Here is a 24,117-nt window from a genome sequence, read left to right on the forward strand (position 1 = left end):
ATGCAGTCTATGGTGTTGTGATCTAGAAGCCCAGATGGGCTGAGACAGATGTTCTCCCCAAAAGTCTGACCTTTCAGTTGATTGGACCATGTACATGATGCTCTGTACTTGATAAGCAGGTTCCTCCTGACTAATTGCTTGCCCACTAGGGTAGGTTTCCAACCAGAGGCCACAGCATGAATCAAGTCTAGAGGACAGACTGCCTTCTTGTTTGATAGGAAGCTGTTAACGACACCATACCACTTCCTCCAACTGCCAATTTTAACAATGACTTACAGTACCCTGATGATTGCAATAATGGTTTAATTATGCAGCTTATATTCTTTCCTCTAACCCTATGACAAAGAACACTAAAACTGAGAGTCCTGACAGACTGTATCATACACTGTGATGCTCCAAAGACTGCTTCAAATGCTCTATCTTGTAGCCATTTTGGAATATGTTACACACTGATATTAGATATTAAAACACAGAGTTACTAAATGACTATTAAAAGTCTAACAGGATAGGGTTGATCTTGATAACATGGAATAGGGTTCCGAGAGTGAAACTGCTTTACCTTGTAAATGTGAGTCCACCGAGTCAGCAGCTTCTAGAACTGCTGTATTTGTTCACTTTACACCAATGACTGGGGTATTCTTTTTTAAAACACTGGCAAGGGTGTGATTATCAGCAAAATTTTAGAATGAGCCAGAGAGGAGAGTAAAAAACTCAAAATGACTAACAGAAAACTCATGTTCTACAAGTCTTAGTTGTAGAAACCACAACACCCACCAAAACTCAAACGGGATGTGCAAATTTGAGGTCTGACTCATCACCTGCCAGTTACTGGGCCGTACCTGAGTTCTGAGTCCTCTCACCTTCCTCTGCCCTCCATCCCAGTTAAGGCAGAAGACTTGGGCCAAGTTTAACACATCAACTCTCTCACTCTTTTTACAAGAGTAAATACCAGTGAATGGTAGGAACGTTGGCAGGAACTAAGAGGCCAACTTCTCACAGGTCAGGAGCCAAGTCGTGTATGCTGTCCAGAAAGCAGCACAGTAAGACCATGGTGTGGCCCCACAGACATGCACTTGCATGTGGCATTGATAATCCCTCTCCCAAATAGCCGAGAAGGCAATGGCACCCCACTCCAGCACTCTTGCCTGGAAAATCCCATGGATGGAGGAGCCTGGTAGGCTGCAGTCCATGGGGTCGCACAGAGTCAGACACGACTGGGCGACTTCACTTTCACTTTTCACTTTCATGCACTGGAGGAGGAAATGGCAACCCATTCCAGTGTTCTTGCCTGGAGAATCCCAGGGACAGGGAAGACTGGTGGGCTGCCATCTATGGGGTCACACAGAGTCGGACACCACTGAAGCAACTTAGCAGCAGCAGCTCCCAGATAGATTTTAATAACCTTTTTGTAGATAATGGTAATAATAGATTGTAATCCATAGAATAAGAACCTATGAGTTTGTGCTAAGACAGACAGAAGAGGAGAGGAAGTGATTCCTTACAATAGAATTCCAACTAATAAATGTAGAAGGAATGATGGTGATATTTTTAAATTGCCAATTGGCAAATATTTACAGTAATAACTATTTCAGGCAAGAATCATCAATGGATGCTAAAATTAATCAGCAAAAATATGGTGAGAAAAAGGATATTTACATAGTCTCCAAGTATCTCCCCACAAAATACTTATTAAGAACAAAGGGGAAAATAACCATAGGGTGGAGGAAGCTGATACCACTATAATCAAGAGATCAAAGTCAACATCACCACTAATGAGATAAATCAACATCATGTGTCCTCTGATATGATGCGTTGAGATGGAAACCGCTCTGATAATCTGGCACTCTGATGAAAAACACACAATCTGAACCCAATCATTAGGACACAAACCCTAACTGAAGCCGTTCCATAAAACAACCAGTCAGTGTTCTTCATCAAAAGTGCAAAGATCCAGAGAGATATATAAAGACAGAGAAACTGGTCCAGATGAAGCGAGGCTAAGGAGACAAGATAACCAAATGCAACATGTGATCCTGGAACCAGAAAGGAAACCAAAACAAATGTGACAACTGCAGGAATGTGAATAAGATCTATCAGTTCATAATAATATTGTATCAGTGTTAATGTTCTGATTTTATTAATGTATTCTTGGCTATGTATGATGGTAACATCTAGATGAAAGGTATATGGGAATTCATTGTATTATTTTTTGCAATATTTTTATATGTTTAAAATTATTTCAAAATAAAAATGTAAAACAAATTAAAATTGTGCTTTTAGTAGAGAGCATCCATCATTGTTCCTCTATCCAATCATCTGTACTCTATTCACTGAAATTAACTTGGTCTTACATGTCAGTTTGCAGCCCTTATGCCACAAAGCCAAGATATATCCAAGAGGGCGGAGTAGAAGCTTGTGTGCTCATCTTCTCCTGCAAGAATTGCAAAATTACAACTTGCTGCTGAACAACTGTCAACAGGAGAACATTGCATCTCACCAAAAAAAGATAACCCATGTCCACGGGCAAAGGAGAAGCCCCAGCAAGACCGGAGGAGGGTTGAAATTGTGTTTAGAATCAAACCCCAAATTGGCCAGAGATGCTAGAAGGGCTCAAACAAACCTTGTGCACACCAGGACCCAGAGACCCCACAGACACTGGGCCAGGACTGGGTCTGAGTGTCTCCTGCAGTGGTATGGGTCAGCAGTGGCCTGCACCCAGGGCAGGGGCTCTGGGTGCAGTAGACCTGGGTATGGCATAAGCTCCCTTGGAGGTCGCCATTAACCCCACCACAGAGCCGCCAGAACTTACACAGGACTCACTGTGGAAACAGACTCTTGGAGGGCACAAGCAAAACCTTGTGTGCAACCAGGACCTGAGAGAAAGGACCAGTGTCCCCACAAGAGACTGACCCAGACGTGTCTGTGAGTGTCTAGAAGTCTCTGGTGGAGGTGTGGGTCGGTGGTGGCCTGCTGCAGGGTTGGGGGCAGCGTGTGCATGTGACCTTTTGAAGGAGGTCGCAACTATCTTCATTACCTCCATCATAGTTTAGCCTCAGGTCAAACAGGGAGGGAACACAGCCCCGCCCATCAACAGAAAATTGGATTAAAGATTTACATGGCCCTGCCCATCAGAATAAGATCCAGTTTCCCCCTCAGGCAGTCTCTCCCATCAGGAAGCTTTCAGAAGCCTCTTATCATTCTCCATCAGAGGGCAGAGAGAATGAAAAGCACAATCACAGAAAACTAACCAATTTGATCACATGGACCACAGCCTTGTCTAACTCAGTGAAACTATGACCCATGCCACATAGGGCCACCCAAGATGGACGGGTCATGGTGGAGAGTTCTGACAAAACGTGGTCCACTAGAGAAGGGAATGGCAAACTACTTCAGCATTCTTGCCTTGAGAACCCCATGAAGAGTATGAAAAGGCAAAAAGATAGGACACTGAAAGATGAACTCTGCAGGTTGGTACATGTCCAATATGCTACTGGAGATTAGCGGAAAAATAACTCAGAAAGAATGAAGAGATGGAGCCAAAGCAAAAACAACACCCAGTTGTGGATGTGACTGATGATGGAAGTAAAGACGGATGCTGTAAAGAACAATATTGCAAAGTAACTTGGAGTATTAGGTGCATGAATCAGGCAAATTGGAGGTGGTCAAACAGGAGATGGCAAGAGTGAACATTGACATTTTAGGAATCAGCGAACTAAAATGGACTGGAAAGGGTGAATTTAACTCAGATGACCATTATATCTACTACTGTGGGCAAGAATCTCTTAGAAGAAACGGAATAGCCGTGAGAGTCAACAGAAGAGTCTGAAATGCAGTACTTGGATGCAGTCTCAAAAATGACAGAATGATCTCTGTTCGTTTCCAAGGCAAACCATTCAATATCACAGTAATCCAAGTCTATGCCCAACCACTAATGATGAAGAAGCTAAAGTTCAACGGTTCTATGAAGACCTGCTACCAGACCTTCTAGAACTAACACCCAAAAAAGATGTCTTTTTCATTTTAGGGGACCAGAATGCAAAAGTAGGAAGTCAAGAGATACGCAGAGTAACAGGCAAATTTGGCTTGGAGTACAAAATGAAGCAGGACAAAAGCTAATAGAGTTTTGCCAAGAGAACACACTGGTCATAGCAAACATGCTCTTCCAACAACACAAGAGAAGCCTCTACACATGGACATCACTAGATGATCAATACCAAAATCAGATTGATTATATTGTCTGCAGCCAAAGATGGACAGTCAGCAAAAACAAGACCAGGAGCTGACTATGGCTCAGATCTTGAACTCCTTATTGCCAAATTCAGACTTAAATTGAAGAAAGTGGGGGAAACCACTAGACCATTCAAGTATGACCGAAATCAAATCCCTTAAGATTATACAGTGGAAGTGAGAAATAGATTCAAGGGATTAGATCTGATAGACTGAAGAACTACAGACAGAGGTTCGTGACATTTTACAGGAAGCAGTGATCAAGACATCTCCAAGAAAAAGAAATGTAAAAAGGCAAAATAGTTGTCTGAGGAGCCCTTACAAATAGCTGAGAAAAGAAGAGAAGCTAAAGGCAAAGGAGAAAAGGAAAGATATACCCATTTGAGTACAGAGTTCCAAAGAATAGCAAGGAGAGATACGAAAGCCTTCCTCAGTGATCAGTGCAAAGAAATAGAAGAAAACAATAGAATGGGAAAGACTAGAGATCTCTTCAAGAAAATTGGAGATACCAAGCAAAAATTTCATGCAAAGATGGGCTTGATAAAGGACAGAAATGGTATGGACCTAACAGAAGCAGAAGATATTAAGAACAGGTGGCAAGAATACACAGAAGAACTATACAAAAAAAGACCTGCATGACCCAGATAACCACGATGGTGTGATCACTCACCTAGAGCCAGACATCCTGAAATGCGGAGTCAGGTGGGCCTTAGGAACCATCACTACGAACAAAACTAGTGGAGGTGATGGAATTCCAGTTGAGCTATTTCAAATCCTGAAAGATGATGCTGTGAAAGTGCTGCACTCAATATGTCAGCAAATTTGGAAAACTCAGCAGTGGCCACAGGACTTGAAAAGGTCAGTTTTCACTACAGTGCCAAAGAAGGGCAAGGCCAAAGAATGTTCAAACTACCACACAATTGTACTCATTTCACACACTAGCAAAGTAATACTTAAAATTCTTCAAACCAGGCTTTAAGAGTGCATGAACCATGAAATTCAAGCTGGATATTCAAGGTGGATTTAGAAAAGGCAGAGGAATCACTGATCAAATTGCCAACATCCACTGGATCATCGAAAAAGCAAGAGAGTTCCAGAAAAACATCTATTTCTGCTTTATTTACTACACCAAAGCCTTTGACTATGTGGATCACAACAAACTGTGGAAAATTCTTCAAGAGCTTAGAATACCAGACTGCCTGATCTGCCTCCTGAGAAATCTGTATGCAGGTCAAGAAGCAACATTTACAACTGGATATGGAACAACAGACTGGCTTCAAATCAGGTAAGGAGTATGTCAAGGCTGTATATTGTCATCTTGCCTATTTAACTTATATGCAGAGTACATCATGCGAAATGCTGGGCTGGATGAAGCACAAGCTGGAATCAAGACTGCTGGGAGAAATATCAATAACCTCAGATATGCAGATGACACCAACTTATGGCAGAAAGTGAAGAAGAACTAAAGAGCCTCTTGATGAAAGTGAAAGAGGAAAGTGAAAAGTTGGCTTAGAACTCAACATTCAGAAAACTAAGATCATGGTATCTGGTTCCATCACTTCATGGCAAACAGATGGGGAAACAATGGAGACAGTGACAGACTTTATTTTGGGGGGCTCAAAAATCACTGCAGATGGTGATTGCAGCCATGAAATTAAAAGACGCTTGCTCCTTGGAAGAAAAGCTAAGACCAACCTAGATAGCATACTAAAAAGCAGAGACATTACTTTACCAACAAAGGTCCATCTAGTCATAACTACGGTTTTTCCAATAGTCATGTATGGATGTGAGAGTTGGACTATAAAGAAAGCTGAGCACCGAAGAGTTGATGCTTTTGAACTGTGGTGTTGGAGAAGACTCTTGAGAGTCACTTGGACTGCAAGGAGATCCAACCAGTCCATCCTAAAGGAAACCAGTCCTGAATATTCACTGGAAGGACTGATGCTGAAGCTGAAGCTCTAATACTTAGGCCATCTGATGGGAATAATTGACTCATTGGAAAAGACCTTGATGCTGGGAAAGACTGAAGGTGGGAGGAGAAGGGGATAACAGAGGATGATATGGTTGGATGGCATTGCTGACTCGATGGACATGAGTTCAAGTAAGCTCCGGGACTTGGTGATGGACAGGGAAGCCTGGCGTGCTGCAGTTCATGGGGTTGCAGAGAGTGGACATGACTGAGTGACTGAAGTGAACTGATGCCACGTATGCATCTTATATAGTATTAACTGGAATATTTTTCTCATGCCCCATAGGAATAAGAGTACCATCTCTTCTACTCTATGAGCAAGAAGCATATCCCTCAGGGGTAGGATATATACCTATAGTCTAGGTACCAGGCTCAGTGCTGAATGAATGAATGAATCCTTAAGGCTTATTTTTTTTTAATTAAAATTATGGGGGAAAAATAAGGAGAATAGGACATGAAATATTCTAGACTCTGTTTCATTATCAAGTTTTATGAATAATTCCCAGTCAAGGAATGGGGGCGGGGGGTGGGGTGCCTTACTTTTGGAAAGCAGCTGGGTTTTATTTTCTATGTTTCTTTATTTATTTGGTTTTCTATCTACGCAGCACGTTTTTGTCTTTGACATTCATCATTTCTAAAAATTAACAATAACAACACATCCTCAAGGCTAACATTTATGTAGGACTTACTATAGGCTTTCCTGCTGGCTCAGTGGTAAAGAATCTACCTGCCAATTCAGGAGATGTGGGTTCAATTCCTGGTCTGGGAAGATTCCCTGGAGAAGGAAATGGCAACCCACTATAGTGTTCTTGCCTGGGAAAAATCCCATGGACAGGGGAGCCTGGTGGGCTATAGCCCATGGGGTCGTAAAAGAGTTGGACACAACTTAGGGACTAAACAATAACAAACAAATGAGTCTGGTATCTGCAAACTGTTTTACACTCTTTCTTAGGCAACTGTTTTAACAACCCTGTGAAATGAACAGGACTGTTTCACTCCCAGCCCTAAACAAATAAGAAAACCAAGGCTGCAAGCAGTTCAGTGACTGGCTCAAGGTCATAGTGACCTCTACACAGTGTGGCCTGATTCTGTTCACCTGGTCAGAGCAACTCCAGAATCTGGGCACTCAGCCATGGCAGTCAACTGCCGATTGTCTTATACTCATAAATAAATACAAAGGATATAAATTTTAAAAAGAAATAAATAAAACCTGTCCAGTTACTTAAAAGTAACCAGAGGAAAACTGCTTAAGGGGCAGATGACTACTACATAGAGCAAACCAAACACTCATGTAAAGTACAATTGTCCACTTTAAATTTATACAGCTTTCTGCTCTTTTTGGTTTACCCAGTTACCCATGGTAAAAATTCTTCATGGAAGAAACCCCAGCTTTGCCTGGTTTGAGAGGGAAAATACAATGTCACCTTCATCATTCAGCATAGGCTGTGGTTTCTGGGTGCTGCTCTGAGCCTGCAGGAAAGGATATAGGGAGAAGAGGGGAGCTGGGGTGCAGAGGGACATGGGGCAAGAAGCCCAAGGGGAAAGGGGTGCTGTTGGGTAGCCCATCCCAAAATGTGCCTCTGAGCCATAGTAATTATTCTGAACTAAAGTTAATTAAGAAATAGCCAGCCCAAGAGGGACATTCCAGGCTTCCCTGGTGGCTCAGTGGTAAAGAATCCACCTGTCAATGCAGGAGTCACGGGTTCGATCCCTGATCTGGGAAACCCCACAGGCCACAGAGCAGCTAAGCCCATGTGCCACACCCACCGAGCCTGTGCAGCCTGGGAGCTGCAGCTGCTGAGCTCACAGGCCACAGCTACTGAAGTCAACCTGTCTGAGAGCCCGCGCTCCGCAGTAAGAGAAGCCGCCACAATGAGAAGCCCACGCACCGCAACTAGATGGCAGCCCCACTCCTCACAACTAGGGAAGAGCCCACGCAGCAACGAAGACCCAGCACAGCCATAAATAAATAAATAAAATTATATACATAGATACATAAAAGGAGGAGGGACACTCTGACTGTCCTGTCTCCCTGAAAGCAAGAAATCAATTTCACGTGATAGGTGCCTTCTCTGCAATTAGACAGTCACCCTTATCATCAAAGACAGGGATTCATGCCAGAAGCCTATATAAACAAGCCTGGTTATTTCTTTAATTGACAAGCCCAAACTCTGTCTAAATTCTTCACTAATTGGGCTCTCCAAACCTAAGTCTCTTTGTCCCATCAATTCCTCAAAAATCTATTTGTCTACATGTAAAAACCGCCTGCTTTGGTCCCACTCCTAAGGTCCCATTTCCATGACATCTCTGTGCCCATGAATTAAAACATGTTGCTGTTCCTCTGGTCAATCTGTCTTCTGTCAATTTTATTCTGAGTGCAGCCAGAAGAGCTCAGCAGAGGAGGGGGGCTATTTCCCACTCCCAGATGGTGCTGAATCCTTCTCAGCTGGGCTGTCATTCCGTGAGGCCACACCCAGAAGTTCATAATTTGACCTTCCAACAGTACTTCATACAGGTGACAACTGAAGAAGCAAGACAACAAACGTGGATCCTAAGCACTTGAGGGTCGCTTTGTTTTCTCAAACCCTTGCCCCAGCCTGGAGGAGACTGGCCATAGGAAGTGAAAGTTCCACACGTAGACGAAGGCAGTGTATCTTTCAAGGCATCTCGGATGCAGTGTTTAGAGCAGAGCCTATGTGCTTGGGGTTGCTGGGAGCCTGCACTGAGTCCACAACACTGCCTGGCACTTGGTCAGTGAGCCTGGCTGTCACTGTCAATATCCCTAGGGTGCTGTCCCAGAGAAAACCCTTAGTAAATCTTTGCTGACTTTCATTTAAAACAAATGAGGCTACATCAAAATGTGATTATTCATATAAATACATACTAGGGATGTAATGTACAACATGATACATATAATTAACACTGCTGTATGCTACATACGAAAGTTGTCAAGAGAGTAAATCTTGAGAGTTCTCATCACAAGAAAAAAACTTTTCTCTATTTCTTTAACTTTGTATCTATATGAGATGATGAATGTCACAAAACTTGTGATATTCACTTCATGATGTGAGTCAAGTCGTCTGAAACTTATACAGTGCTGTATGTCAATTATTTCTCAATAAAACTAGGGGGAAAAAGAAATGCTTATTTGGCTTAGAGACTTGATGAGCCTGCAACTGAAGTGAGAAACTACAGCTGACATTCCACAGAGCAGATGCACTGCAGCCGAGAGTCCGAGGCAACCCTGAGTGCCTGGAAGACATCTGGCCACAAACTGCAGCCGGGACCAAAGAAGTCAGCCCCAGAGGATGGGGGTGGGGGGAGCAGGCGTGGTCAGAACAGGACTGTATTCCAGAAGCAGCGCTGCCCGTTTCCTTCAAGACTGTTAGGAAACCTAAGACAACAGCTCGTCACACCTTCTGTGCTGAGAAACCGTGATGATGTCTTTCTCTGGTGTCTCCCCTTCCTTTCCTACAGCACCTCTTGTGTACCGTGCACCTTCGTTTCCTTAGTGGTTGCAGCTTTGCAGAACATACAGACACTTGCTGACAGGGCTGCTCATACAACTTTAGCACTGTATACGATTTTGTTGAGCTCTTTGCAACAGTATCATGCTCTGTGGCCCCTTACTGCTAACCTGTTTGGCATGTACTTGCTTTTTAATTAAAATGAAAGAGCATCCTTAAAAAGTCTGAATTTAGAAAATCAAGAGGTAGTTATTCTACATCAGAAAAGGAGATGACTCTAAAGAAGGATTCAATGAAGTGTTCTTTCCTACCGCCCAACTCGCCGTCTCTCCATTCAGCAGAGTGCAAAGTTTTTTCGGAAGTATAGGTTTTTTTTTCGGTCTATGGAGGAACCATTTAGGAAGGAGCACAGACAACTGGTACATGAAGCCACAGTCACCTTTGATTTCACCAAATACTTGTTGACTTGAACTAAGCTGAAGAATGTCTCCCTAACTATTAAGGTTCATTGTTCTCTTCCAAAAGCAACCTCTTAAAATCGGTGCTATGTCCTCCCTGCCCCAGCCCCATCAAAAAATTCTAACTTGAGTAAAATTCCAGACCTTCCATAGGAGATATTTACTGAGATTTTATTCTTTAAGTGAGATTTTATTTTTTAAAAGTCTTTATTGAATTTGTTACAAAATTTTTTCTGTTTTGGGTTTTTTCTTGGGCTGTGAGGCATGTGGGATCCTAGCTCCCTGACCAGGGATCAAACCCACACCCCCTGCATTGGAAGGCAAAGTCTTAACCACTGGACTGCCAGGGAAGTTCTGAAGTGAGATTTCAAATATGTAATCTATGTATCCATATTTTTTAGAGACCTATGTAATGAAGACCTAACATGTGTGTGTTTGTGTGTGTGTGTGTGTGTGTGTGTGTGTGTGTGTGTATGTGTGTTAAGTTGTTTCAGTCATGTCTGTCTCTTTGAGACCCTATAGACCATAGCCCGTGAGGCTCCTCTGTCCCCGGGATTCTCCAGGCACAAATACTGGAGTGCATTGCCATGCCCTCTTTCAGGGGATATTCCCTATCTAGGGATTAAACCTGTGTCTCTTATGATTCCTGCCTTGGCAGGTGGGTTCTTTACCACTAGTGCCATCTGAGAAGCCCAAGACTAAGATGAGGGGGCTTCAAAAAACCAAGTGATGAAAACAGACATTATATAAGATGAGTGAAAATTGCCAGCAGCTTTCAGGGGAGAGAGGGAGGAATAAGTAGAGCACAGGAGGTTCGGGGGGCAGGAAAAATACTCTGGATGATAATTAATGGTGGGTGAGTGTCATCATACATTTGTCAAAGCCCATAAAATGTACAATGTAGAGTGAACCCTAGTGTAAACTATGGACTCTGCCTGGTAATGAGGTGTCAATGTTGGTTCATCACTGGAACAGACGTACTGCCTGGTGCAAGATGTTGATGGTGGTGGCGGGTGGGCTGAGAACTGCCTGTAACTTTCCTTCAATTTTTACCTGAATCTATAACATCTCTAAAATATATAGTCTATGACTTTTTTTGTTCAAGTGCTATCTGCATCTAGCAGGAAGAGACTGTTATCCACAGAGTTTAAGGAGATGTTGGAGATAGACCTTGGAGGAGGGAAGGGACTTGAGTTTGGATAACAGAACAGGTTACTAACCTGGGAAATGGCATGGATCTTGGTGGGGTTAGGCGGCATGCAGGATGTTGGTTCCCTGACCAGGGATCGAACCCCCGCCCCTTGCAGTAGAAGCGTGGAACCTTAACCACTGGACTGACTACCAGGCACATGAAGGACTTCAAGGGATCAACTGACAAGACTGTGAGTTCCAGGTGGACCCGGCTGGTGTTTGTTCTGAGGGCAGTGAGGTGTTATAGAAGGTCTTGAGCTGGGGCTTATTAGACGAGGGTCATCTAGGGATTTAGCTCCTTGCTGTGTGGACTGGAATTTGGAGGGATGATGAAGCCTGGAGGCCACAGTGTGGGCCTGAGACAACGGGCTGGGGCACAGGATGTGGTGGGGGGGGACCCAGAAGAGAAGGGGGAAGGCAGGGAGCTCAGAATGCCTAAGAGGTTTCGAGCCTTTGAGACTAGAACAGTGAAGTCGCTACCGAAAATAGGAAATACAGAAAGAGAAGTAGATTTGGGGTACATAGAAGATGTCTTATTTTGGGTGTGTGCAGATTATTCATGTGGAGAAGTCTAGCACGCAGCTACAAATGTGGTTCTGAGGCCAAAAATATTTCGAAGTAAACCTGCAGAGAGAGAGAGGGTCATTAAAGCCTTAGGAAGAGCTGCCATTGTAGAAATTGATAATGCTGCAAAGGGACTCAATCCGAGGGAAAAAAGAACATGGTCAAAGAATCTTCAGGAAGAGGACTTGGCAAAGGAGTCTGAAAAGGAGTATTTAGAGACAGAAGTTCCAGAAGGAGCAGCCAACGTTCCCTCCTGGCCCCACTCAGAGGTACAGACATCCACCCCACCATCACAAATCATTCATTACACCCCTCCCCATGTCACTGCAGAGCATATATATTGTTAATATTGACTGGGAGACTTCAGCAGAAACTAATGCCCATGGTCAGCAATTTTTATTTTGGCTGGCAAGAAATAAATTCTGTTACTAAACTAACACTTTGCTGGTTATTATATTCAATAGTCGCACCGGACACACCTGTAACGTCTTCTAATTTTCATGAAATGTTGTCTTCCATCCACTTGTCTGTAGAAGCGAAGAAGCATCCTCTAGCACCGTGAGTTTCATTTTCACTTTCCATATCAGAGTCAATCACTAAGGTTTTTGTCTTTCGGTTGGTCTAATCTTCACACTGTCTGAATCAGAACTATATTCTGAAGAACTATCACCCTCTGAGATACTAGTATATACATTGCTCAGACAATGACAGAAAGTATCTGCATAAAATTCACTGATAAATTCTTCACTCAAATTTTGCAGTGCATCGTTTTTGAAAATTTTACGTTTATAATATACACAAGGTTGGAACAAAAACCTAATGGAGCAAAACGTGGATGATAATGACAATCATTGTCGTATAATGGACCCTAGATCAATTTTAAGCTCTAACAACTTCGCACTGTGGTGTTAATCGTATCACTCTCTCGATTGCTACATCTCTGGTCAATAATCTGTTAAGCAGAAACTACACTGTTACTTTGTGAAAGCTTACTGATATCTAGAACAAGGAATACAGACGTGTACTTCAAATCTGAAGTACAGACTTCCAAAATACAAGGGGATAAACGTGTGGGAGACTGCATACTGGTATCCCCAGTGAATCCCAGCTCCTGCGTCCACACCCTGACGTGGACTCTGGTCTTGGTCATGCATCAGGCCTGTGTCAGTGAGTGGGACCTCAGCAGAGGAGACAGGACCATAGGCGCAAGCCTGACAAGACAAGTTTCTGGGTCCTGGGCTTCTCCTTCTGGGCTGCTGGCACTGTAACAGCCTTAGCTGACTGTTAGACCCCTGAGATGAGCCATCAGGGATCAGCCAGCCCTGGTGGGTCCTCAGGGCCAGCCACGTGAGACCAGAAGCATTGTCCAGCAGAGGTTGGCCCTAACTGCAGAATCATGACCAGATAGAGAGTTGTTGTTTTTAAGCCATTAAGTTATGGGGTGATTTATTGCATAGCAATAACTAAGTGCTGCAGGACATTTTAAACATGGGGGCAAAGCGTGTATATGTGGGGAATCAAGAAAGCAAAAGTGGAAGAAGTCTGAGGTTCAGAGTGAAAAGTTGACTCTCTACCCACAGAAAATTGAAAATGGCGCCGTGATTTGAGATAGGGGTTCATCCCTCTGAGCACCTTTTCCTGGTGGCACTTTCCCTGCCCAGGGATGGAACCCATGCCATGGACAGTGAAAATGCCGAGTCCTAACCAAGGCACCGCCTGGGAATTCTTAGATGGCTCTTTGTAAACTGTTACATTCTTACCTGTTGTTTCCACCCCTAATAATCTACAAACACAGATTTCAGAATTTAAGAGCAGAAAGGCCCTAGAGATGACCAAAAGACAAGGAAATTAAAACCAAAGAAGTGACTCATCTAAAGAACCGCAAACTAATTCCTCCTCACATTAAAACCAGAATGCAGAACTGCCACCCTTCAGCCTGATGCGCTCTGGGCTGTACAAACCAGCCTGGTCACAGCCACACTGTTGGTACAGGTCAGCCCATAAGGATTCTATTCATAGACTCACTGTCCTCAAGAAAGTCAGCCTTTCTCATGCCCCAGTGCACATGGGGTGCATGGTCTTTTCCTCTCTGTTAAGTCAGGTGCAGTGATTGGATGGAATCATCCAGGTAAGGAGCATGAACTGCACAGGCGAGAGGGTGGCAGTAACCATGGGGCTGAGACAAGCCCAGGACTCCGGCCGCCACCAGCACCAGAGAGATCGCAAAGCACGCTGCTGCAACAGTCAGCCTTGATGCGCACCTAGTCCCAGGATGTGCGGTGCTTGTTTACTGAGAGGGCTTTGCAGTACACTTTGAAACAGGCATTCCTCATTCACAGGATGACTTGAATGGATAATCTGAAAATAAGCAAGAAGGCAGTTTGGTGATGGATCTACAAACATCACCTCCAGAAAACCTGCCCTTTGGAGACCCAGTGCTCCGCAACTTGGCTGCCTTATTCTCTCCTCACCCCTCTCCTGAACGGTCCCCGGGGACCAAAACCTACAGTGGAATTTGCACTAATGATCCCCAATGGGGCTTCAGGAGGATTTCATTTTGAGTAATAACTTGCGTTTTGAATCAGGTTTCATCTTCCTGGTTGACTGTGCTTGTTAAGAATAAGTTAATATTAAAATAAAAAGCATTAGGTCTTGATTTTAAAAATACTATATAATAAAAAAAAATTGGTGTGCTGAGCTTAGTTGTTCAGTCATGTTCGACTCTTTATGATCCCATGGACTGTAGTCCTCCAGGCTCCTCTGTCCATGGGAATTCTCCAGGCAAGAATACTGGAGTGGGTTGCCATGCCCTCCTCCAGGAGATCTTCTCAACCCAAGGATTGAACCCAGGTCTTCCACATTGCAGGCAGATTCCTTACCGTCTGAACCACTAGGAGAGCCCATGAATACTGGAGTGAGTAGTCTATCCCTTCTCCAGGGGATCTTTCCGACCCAGGAAATGAACTGGGGTCTCCTGCATTGCAGGTGGGTTCTTTACCAGCTGAACTACAGTGGAGGAATATTAAAAGCACATCATATTAAATGAACTCCATTGTCTCTTTCCTTTGAATAATTTCTTTATAGTTTCTTTATAGGTATATATAGCTTTATATACAGTTTATATATATGTGTTTATTTTCTTGGGCTCTAAAATCACTGCAGATGGTGACTGCAGCCATGAAATTAAAAGGCGCTTGCTCCTTGGAAGAAAAGCTATGGCAAACCTAGACAGCGTATTAAAAAGCAGAGACATTACTTTGCTGACAAAGGTCTCTATAGTCAAAGCTACGGTTTTCCCAATAGTCATGTATGGCTGTGAGAGTTGAACCATAAAGGGTGAGAACCGAAGAATTGATGCTTTTGAACTGTGATGTTGGAGAAGACTCTTGAGAGTCCCTTGGACTACAAGGAGATCCAACTAGTCCATCCTAAAGGAAATCAGTCATGAATATTCATTGGAAGGACTGATGCTGAAGCTGAAGTTCCAATACTTTGACCACCCGATGCAAAGAGCAGACTCATTAGAAAAGACCCTGATGCTGGGAAAGATTGGGGGCAGGAGGAGAAGGGGACGACAGAAGATGAGATGGCTGGATGGCATCACCGACTCGATGAACATGAGTTTGAGTGAACTCTGGGAGACAGGGAAGGACAAGGAAGCCTGGGGTGAGGCCCCTGGGGTCACAAAAAGTAGGACACGACTGAGAGACTGAACAGCACCAATATATGGGTGGCCGTGGCCTTTGGTTAATTTGACTTAAACTTACACGCCCTCTCAGTAACTCCTCTCGTCCCTTCTCCAAGAATCAATTTTCCTGACCTCCTTTCAATTATCCTTGAAGAATGTCTTGAAAGTATCCCATATTTCAGTGTGAAATCAAAAGGAAGGGTAGGAAGAGTCCACCACACCCCCTGTCTCTCTTTCCCTCTTCTTTTTCCCCCTCCTTTCTCTTGATCCATCTAAATATTTTTCAAAATAAACATTTAAGGACTTCCCTGCGGTCCAGAGGTTAAGGATGGGCCTTCCATTGCAGGGGACTCAGTCAGGGAACTAAGATCCCACATGCCTTGGGGCAACAAAACCCACCATGCAACTACCCATCCCACAAGCTCTAGAGCCCAAGTTCCAAAGCAAGAAGATTCCACATGCTGCACCTAAGACCCAACACAGCCAAGTAAGTAAATAAGTATTAAAAAGTAAACATTTAAAATAGAAATTGTCTTCTACCATTTCCCTAAGTGAACAGGGTTTTTTTAGGGGAAGGAAAGACACTTTTCTATTATGTTCTATTAATAGAAAAGACACTTTTCTATTATGTAATTCTATATTCAATCACAAGAAATTCTCTGACACACTTTTTTGGTTTCGTTTTAAAGGAATTTGGGGGACCTTGATGTTCAAAGGAGATGGTCTACAAATCACTGTGTCTTGGCATATTTACTACAGTTTTTCTCTAAAAGATTAGCAGTAGTATACCCAAGTGAGAATCTTTTTTGTTACTCTCCACATTTTAAAATCTTGACTGCTCTCTGGCACCCGGTTAAAATAAATAAAGTATTTTTGTTAACAGCACTCTGAGGGTGTGCTGTGACTAACGGGATGGTTAAGCTGGAAGGCATTAATATATTCTAGATGCCAGAGCCAGAGGTACCAGCCCATACCTTCAATCAGAGGGAGGAAAATCAAATTAGTTTGATTAATATACAGAAAAAAATAAACTTACACTTACCAAAGGAGAAAGGTGTGAGTGTGTATTGGGAGAGATAAACTGGAAGCATGGGATTAAGAGATAAATACTATTATACATAAAATAGATAAATGACAGTGATGACTAGATAGCACAGGGAACTATATTCAATATCTTGCAATAACACATACATATCTGAATCACTTTGCTGTACACCAGAAACTAATACAACATTGTATATCAACTATTCTTCAAAAACAAATAAATCAATAGTCTGATTATACTGACAGGAAAAACAATTTACTCAAACATGTGATCAGGAAGGAAGGGGAGCGTCAGTAAAAGGACACCCTCCAAATCAAAGATTTCAGAGGGAAAAAAAAAAAAGTAAACTAAAAGGCAAATACAGATAATCCATTGAGACCAGGAAATAACACTTGAAGCACATTTAGATCATTGTCAGCTTTTACCATGAAAGTAAGCAAACCAAAAAGTGTGCAGAGAAATCACAGCTGAGCTTGCCAAAAACACATCTCCCTGGGCTCCCCTGTTTATATTTAAGAGAAATCAACAGAGGTTTTTAAAAGAATTAAGATTTTAATTAATTGAGAGGCACAAAATAAATGCATTTCTCTTACTTGTACCATTCAAGGGTCATGACGAAGAACTTTTTTTTAAAAAGAAGTATGTATATCCTCAGCTTTTATCAGGTCCAAACAGACTGGGAAATGAACACCGGGGGAAGCAGATAATACACTCAAGAGTGCAAATTAGTAAAAACAAAGTGTGCACCATCACAGATGAATACCCTGTCTAAAATATCTTTAAAATTAGGACACCATTTTTCACAACCCCAAACTGCTTTAATTTTCCCAGTCAAAACCCTTATTTGCTATAGCTACAAAAAGCAGTACCTATAGCCTAAAACTGAACATCTTTTTAAGTGATCTGTTACTTCAATACACACAAAAGAACTTTTATGACTATCAATAAAACTAAAAAGTTGGGACTTCCCTGGTGGTCCAGTGGTTAAGAATCTGCCTGCCAATGCAGGGGACACAGGTTCAATCCTGGTCTGAGAAGATTCCACACACCGAGAAGCAACTAAGCCCGGGTACCACAACTACTGAGCCCACACCCCAGAGCCCATGCTCCACAGCAAGAGAGGCCGTCGAAGTGAGAATCCTGTGCCCCACAACTAAAGAAAGCCTGCACGCAGCAGTGAAGACCCATACGGCCACAAATAAATGAACAAGCTTAGAAGAAATAAAAAGTTGTATCTAATTCATAGAAGAGGAAACAATTAGACATGTAATGTCTTCATTACAAATCCATAGTCTCTCCAAGCAGAACACGAGAAGGAAATTATTATGCTGAATTTCATCCAACTCACAGTCGTATTCCAATTTTCTAACTTAATTAAAACTGGCAGTTTTACTGAGAGGAATCAAATTTCAATCAAATGGGTATGTCATCTTTTTTTTTTTTTTAAAGAAAAATCAAGATCTCCCATGCAAAGGATTAACAGAGCTTTGATTAGAATTGAGAGTCACGAGTTAAACAGGTGTTTTGAATTACCACTTTTATTAAAACACAATCCTTTACATGAAGCTCACAGGATTTTTTTTATTAGTTCTAGAATACTGAAAGAAAATGTTTGTTTGGCTTAACACAACGGGGACTCATAAATCATGGAAGAATGACGACGGTGCTACCTCTGGGAAATTCCCGACTTCGGTCTCTCCCCGGGGAAGCAGCACTAGGTATTTTAGGACCAAAAGAAGCCTTGGCAACAATCAAGAGCTCTTTCTACAGACACACGAGCATCCTGGTCTGGGGGTGGGGCAAAATGAGATTCAAGCCGTAGATCTGTCAGCTTGTTGGCCAATACGTCTTTTTCTTGGGAATAAAAAATTACACTGAAAGGGTTTAAGGGGCAGCAGAATTGGCTGGCAGGATGGCAGCTGTGGCGGGCAGATAGGGACCCCCTACCCTGCAAAGGGCCCCGGGAGTGGATTACGCTGATGCTGTGTAATAAGGCAGCGCTCCCAGTGACCTGGGCGCCCCCGTGGGGACTTGCCAGCCCTCTTCATGGAGTTCTGCTGAAAAAGGCAATTATGGGCACATCCTAATATTCTGGCTTCTTGCTAGATCCAATTTATTTACCTTCTATTCAGCCTGTGGGAAAACGGAATCTAGACCCCAGTGATTGAAACTAAGTTTCTTAAACATGGCTTGGTTTCCTATTCCCTAATGCAAAGTGGAAACAAAGTGAGGCTGAGATAGAGGACAGATGAAAGAGAACGATATTCAATACTTGATATAAACATGTAGCAAAGATGTGGCGCCCAACGCGATCTAGGGAAAAATGATCCAGCAAAACGGCAATACACAGTTCCAAGAAGCAAGAGAAAGATTTGGGGGGGAAATACATAATATGGTTCACATTCCATTTTGAAAAAAGTATTTTAACGCCTCTGTCTTTGATCATCAAACCTTATCAATAAACAAGTGGAACATATGCTTGGAGGACAGCAGTGCTTTTAAAATCTATCGTCAAATCTTACGGTAAAATTTATTGTATTCTATGACAAATGATGCTGCAGGCAGAAAAGCAGTTTTAGAGTCGGAGGGTACCTAGTACCCTGCAAGACCCCCTTATCCACCCTCCACCTCATTTTATAAATGAAACAACAGGCTCAGGGCATCTGTGGGAAACCTGGGAGAAAGAGGCTTTCTCCCAAAGGCTCCTGCTGCCCAGAGGCCTCTGCTTTTGCCTACAGCCTTTTGAAGTGGTCCTGAGATTACCAAGCCCATTCTATCACAACAAACACAGTCTGTCTCAGAAATGGATCCTCAGAGATCACATTAAGGTGGTGACATTCGCATTAAAAGTAAGGATGTTCTCTTCCAGAAATCTCATATTTACTCATTTAACTCACATCAGCCCTCTCTTTAGAATGCCCTGCTCCCCACTCACATCCCTCCCCACACCCACCTGGGTTATCACAGGAGTAAGGATTCTACATCTGTCTGTGCTCAGTTGTGTCCGACTCTGAGACCCCCATGCACTGTAGCCCACCAGGCTTCTCTGTCCATGGGATTCTCCAGGCAAGAATACTGGAGTGGGTTGCCATTTCCTCCCCCTGGGGATCTTCCTCACCCAGGGATCGAACCCACATCTCCTGTGTCCCCTGCATTGGCAGGCAGGTTCTTTACCACTGAGTCACCCGGGAAGCTCAGGAGTCTAGACACTGGGACCCGACTCCCTGGTCATCAGAGTTCTCTACTCCCTTCCAAAGCTGCTCGGTCCAGGGCTGGCCCCAGCCCCATGCAGGCGCAATGAATCTTCTTTCCTGAGTTGGACCAGGGACCTTCACCCTGGCCTCTCCCCACAGCTGACAAATAGGATATAAAGGATGGAGGCCATCATTGTCCTCCACAATCCGGCCTGGAGGAGGCTGAAGCGGAAAATGAAACAGGTCCTCACAGCGAGGGCAGTACTGGTCCCCACCATGCTGCAGGCTCTGGCCTCCAGAAAGCACCCTAGTGTCCTGGCGACGGACCCCTCTTTCTGCTCAGCTAGAACGGGGTAAGCTGGGTATAATATTTAGGGAAATCATTAACCCAGGTAAAACGCTTTTAATTTCATGATCAGCTCCCCTTGGAAATCGATAGCCCTGGCAGAGCACAGCAGATCGACAAACAGGACATGTCTGAAAGCCAGCTGTCCAGAGGCACTCTGAAGAAACTACTTCTGCAGGCTGGCTCTTTGGTCACGAGGGCCCCACCTTGGGGTCATGACATTTCTCTCAGTGAAGACAGGGCCTGTCCCCAAATGTAGCTGGAGAAAGAGCCAAGAGCAGGGAGGGTTTAAGATTTTCTTGAAGTTCCAATTCTATTTTTACTTTTAAAATAATTCGACAAACAACAAGGTCCCACTGTAGAGCACAGGGAACTATATTCAATATCCTATGATAAACCATAATGGAAAAGGGTAAGATAAAGAATATATATACGTGTGTGTGCGCGCTCTTGTGTGTAACTGAGTCACTTTACTGTACAGAGGAAATTAACACAACCTTGTAAATCTACTTCAATACAATTTTTTTAAATTAAAAAAAATAACAATTCAGACGGTCTGACACTGTGTTTTTATTCTTCCACCTCACACAAAAGAACTTAACTAAGAACTGTATTTTGCTTACATTTTGCTTCTAGGTATCTTTCATTCATTTAATAGGTGGTGGGTTAAGTACACACATTTTTCTTACAAACAGCCTTGGGCTCTGAGAGACAGGAAGCAGAGGAGTTTGGATGGCAGGAAATCAAGACCACCCTAACTTCTGCTGAGAATAATTGTTGGGAATGCCATCTGTTTATCAGAGTAAAAGCTACCCTCTCTACACTGAGTTTCTAACTTACGAGGGACACGTTTTCCTCCCCTTTCGAACCCGGGGAGGGGTGGGAGCCAAAGCAGTCTCCCTAGAAGAATCTCCAGGAAGCTACTTTTTACAACCCCCCTGCAGAGTGAGGACCAATCCCAGGGTTAGATGCACACATCAAAGAAAGATGAGGATTATCTAGCAAGATCATTCTCAAGATATATTGGCTGATATATTCTTTAACTACTGACTTCAACGTATATAGACTGAATCTCCTTACAGAAAAGAATCAGCAGGGAAAAAAAAAAAGGAGGGGGGGGAGTTTACCAAGTTGTCCACTCAGCTGACCCTCATAGATGTTTTCTCTCCTTAAAATAAATAAGCAATATTGTAATATTGTTGACTTACACTACAATGTTTTTCCAAACCAGGATCAAAACCCACTTTCTAGAAGAGGCTCTATGGCTCTCTGGCAAAAGCAGAATTACAAAAAATACAAGATTTTGGGAATTCCCTGATGGTCCAGTGGTTAGGACTCTAAGGTTTCACTGCTGAGGGCTCTGGTTCAATCCTTGGTGAGGGAACTAATACTCCACAAACCCCTAGGCATGGCCAAAATAAATAAATAAATAAAGGAACATACACAAAACACAAGGTTTCATAACTCCCACCATCATTATTCTTCTCATTGTTTCCCAAACTCTGAGAGTGTGTACGTGTGTCCACAAATGCCTGCCACTCAGCAGCACGCACAGGGAGGGAGAGTCACATTCTAAATAATTTACCTAGATGATTATTCTATTCTAGATAATTCAGTGTCTAAACACTGTGTGTTTTCCTGTTTGGTCATAAAGTAGAGGCGCCATTATACTGTACAAGGGTTTGGAATGGAGACAGAGGCGGGGACACAGACAAGAAAATGAAAGGAACATCAGGAGGTTTTCATTAGAGATAAACACGCACTCCTGAGATTTCATGTTTGAGACATCCCCTCTCAAGCCTCACCTGAGACCCACCTGATCTAGACAATGTGAAGCACAATAACAGAAACCAAAAAATGGCAAGTATTCGGTGTGTCTTCAACTATAGGGGGGAAAAAAAATAAAGTGACTGGTGTGAGAATGGTTCTTCCCACAATCAGCCATTGCATCTGCGTTCCAAGTAACCAGGGAACTGCCCTGAAAGGTCACGGAGGATGGGATTGTGAAGACTTTCTGTGCATTGGGTCCCTGGAGGCAGTTGGCAAATTAAGCCACAGTGAGTAAGCGTATGAAAATATGCCACTGACAACAAGTATATGCGGAGTGACCCTCTGGGATTTTGTGCAATAAATCCTCCACTGAGTACTATGGCGAAGTCAGCCCTGGAAACGGAGGGCTGAGAACAACAAAACAAAAACAATGTGAGAAAAATAATTAAGAATTATTTATGTTCCAAGAAAAACATTTAGAAGGTAAAAATAAAATATCAAGGGGAACATCTCAACCATATCTTTTATTCATGGTGAATCATTTTTATCTAAAAACCCTCCCAAATCCCTTCCTACATTTACCCATCTTCCAAGGGTAGTCAAATTTGATCTCTTCCCCCTCAGTGCCATCCTAGGATGTCCCAGTCTGACATCTTTCTGCCAGTTACTGAGCCTCTGCAGGATATTAACAGACCCATCTGTGTGTTTATAGATACAGTTTTCTTTCTCTTTCCCTGCAAAAGCTGTATCTTAAAATAGACAGAGTAAAGTAAAAAGAAAAAAAAAATTAGGCAAAAAATAATGAGTGATAAATTTTCTATGTATAGAAAATACTCAGACAACACAACAACTAACACTCATTTAAATTAAGGGGTAAATCAACACAATGCAGTCATTCTGTCTGTATGCTGTTAGCCAACATCAAACGCCCCTTAGGTTATTTCTGGGCCTCCCAGGTGGCACCAGTGGTTAAGAACCTGCCTGACAATGCAGGAGACATGAGACATGGGTTCGATCCCTGGGTCAGGAAGATCCCCTGGAGAAGGGCATGGCAACCCACTCCAGTATTCTTGCCTGGAGAATCCCATGGACAGAGGAGTGTGGTGGGCTACAGTCCATAGGCTATGTGTCACAGAGTCAGACATGACTGAAGCAACCTGGCATGCGTGCAAGCAGGCAGCAGGTTATTACTGTATCAAAGAAGAGGAAAAGTAATACCACAGAAATTTCTTCCATGGAACAGCTTCTTTTCATTATTCCTCCCGTTCAGATTTTTATGAATATCTTTGAAAATCTTTAACCACTTGTTCCAGACAATGAACTCTCTGCCTTTTCTAAGTACTTTCCCCACAGACTGAAAAACACTCATTAATTTGGGTTGATTCTTTTCTTTCCTACATCTCTCAGAGTTTATGGGAGGGGACCATGAAACACTTATCTGTTTGTTTTTTTGTTTTGTTTTGTTTTGTTTCCAGTGCAGTTTACCTCCAGGAAGAACAGAAAACTGATTAACCACAACCAAACATTACAAAAATCTCTTGCTCTTTGTGGTCTGAAACAGGCGTGTTTTCTCCCCATGCTTCAAGGCAACAAATATAATTGAATGTAATGATTTAAAACCTACTCCAAGACTAACTAGCAAGAAGTGCTTCTGCCAGACCACAATGTCTATGAGAGATGAATGTAGCCAATAAAAGCTGGAGATACGCATTCCTGAAATCAGAAAGCAGAGAGATGTTTCTGATCATGAGAATGTAGCCCAGAGATATTTGCTTGGGGGCAACAAGCACATTTTTGATATTAATACCTTACCATCAAGAAGCACTCAATCTGACTTCCCTCAAAAGTCTCATTTTTACAAGTCAGAAAGCCTCGAATTTAAAAAGAGAAAACACTAACATAGGCACTGGAATATTTTCATTCATGGCGCTAATTGGAGTTTAGCTTATATGTCATTCTTTTTTTTTTTCAGAAAATTTCTCCAGAAATTCTTGCAAATGCGAGATTGAGCATGCATGCGTTTGTTTAATGGATTCTCTAGAAGGCTTTGCCAAATTCTAAATGTTCCGTCATGCATTTATTCACCAGTTATCAAGCAACTTATGAATAATTTAACATTTTCCTGTATTCTACTATCAGATGAATCTAAGATGTTTCTAAGTTTCTTTCTGCTTTGACTATAATTTTTCAATTCAAGA

At 42.8% G+C, this 24,117-nt stretch overlaps 1 protein-coding gene across 2 annotated transcripts in view; it reads right to left on the reverse strand.

Annotated features, from left to right (window-relative positions):
- The window catches only part of PIP4K2A (phosphatidylinositol-5-phosphate 4-kinase type 2 alpha), a 181,658-nt gene that overhangs the window by 101,197 nt on the left and 56,344 nt on the right, over positions 1-24,117 (reverse strand). The window lies entirely within an intron of this gene.

This window comes from Capricornis sumatraensis, chromosome 15 (assembly GCF_032405125.1).
Source record: "Capricornis sumatraensis isolate serow.1 chromosome 15, serow.2, whole genome shotgun sequence".
NCBI lineage: Eukaryota > Metazoa > Chordata > Mammalia > Artiodactyla > Bovidae > Capricornis > Capricornis sumatraensis.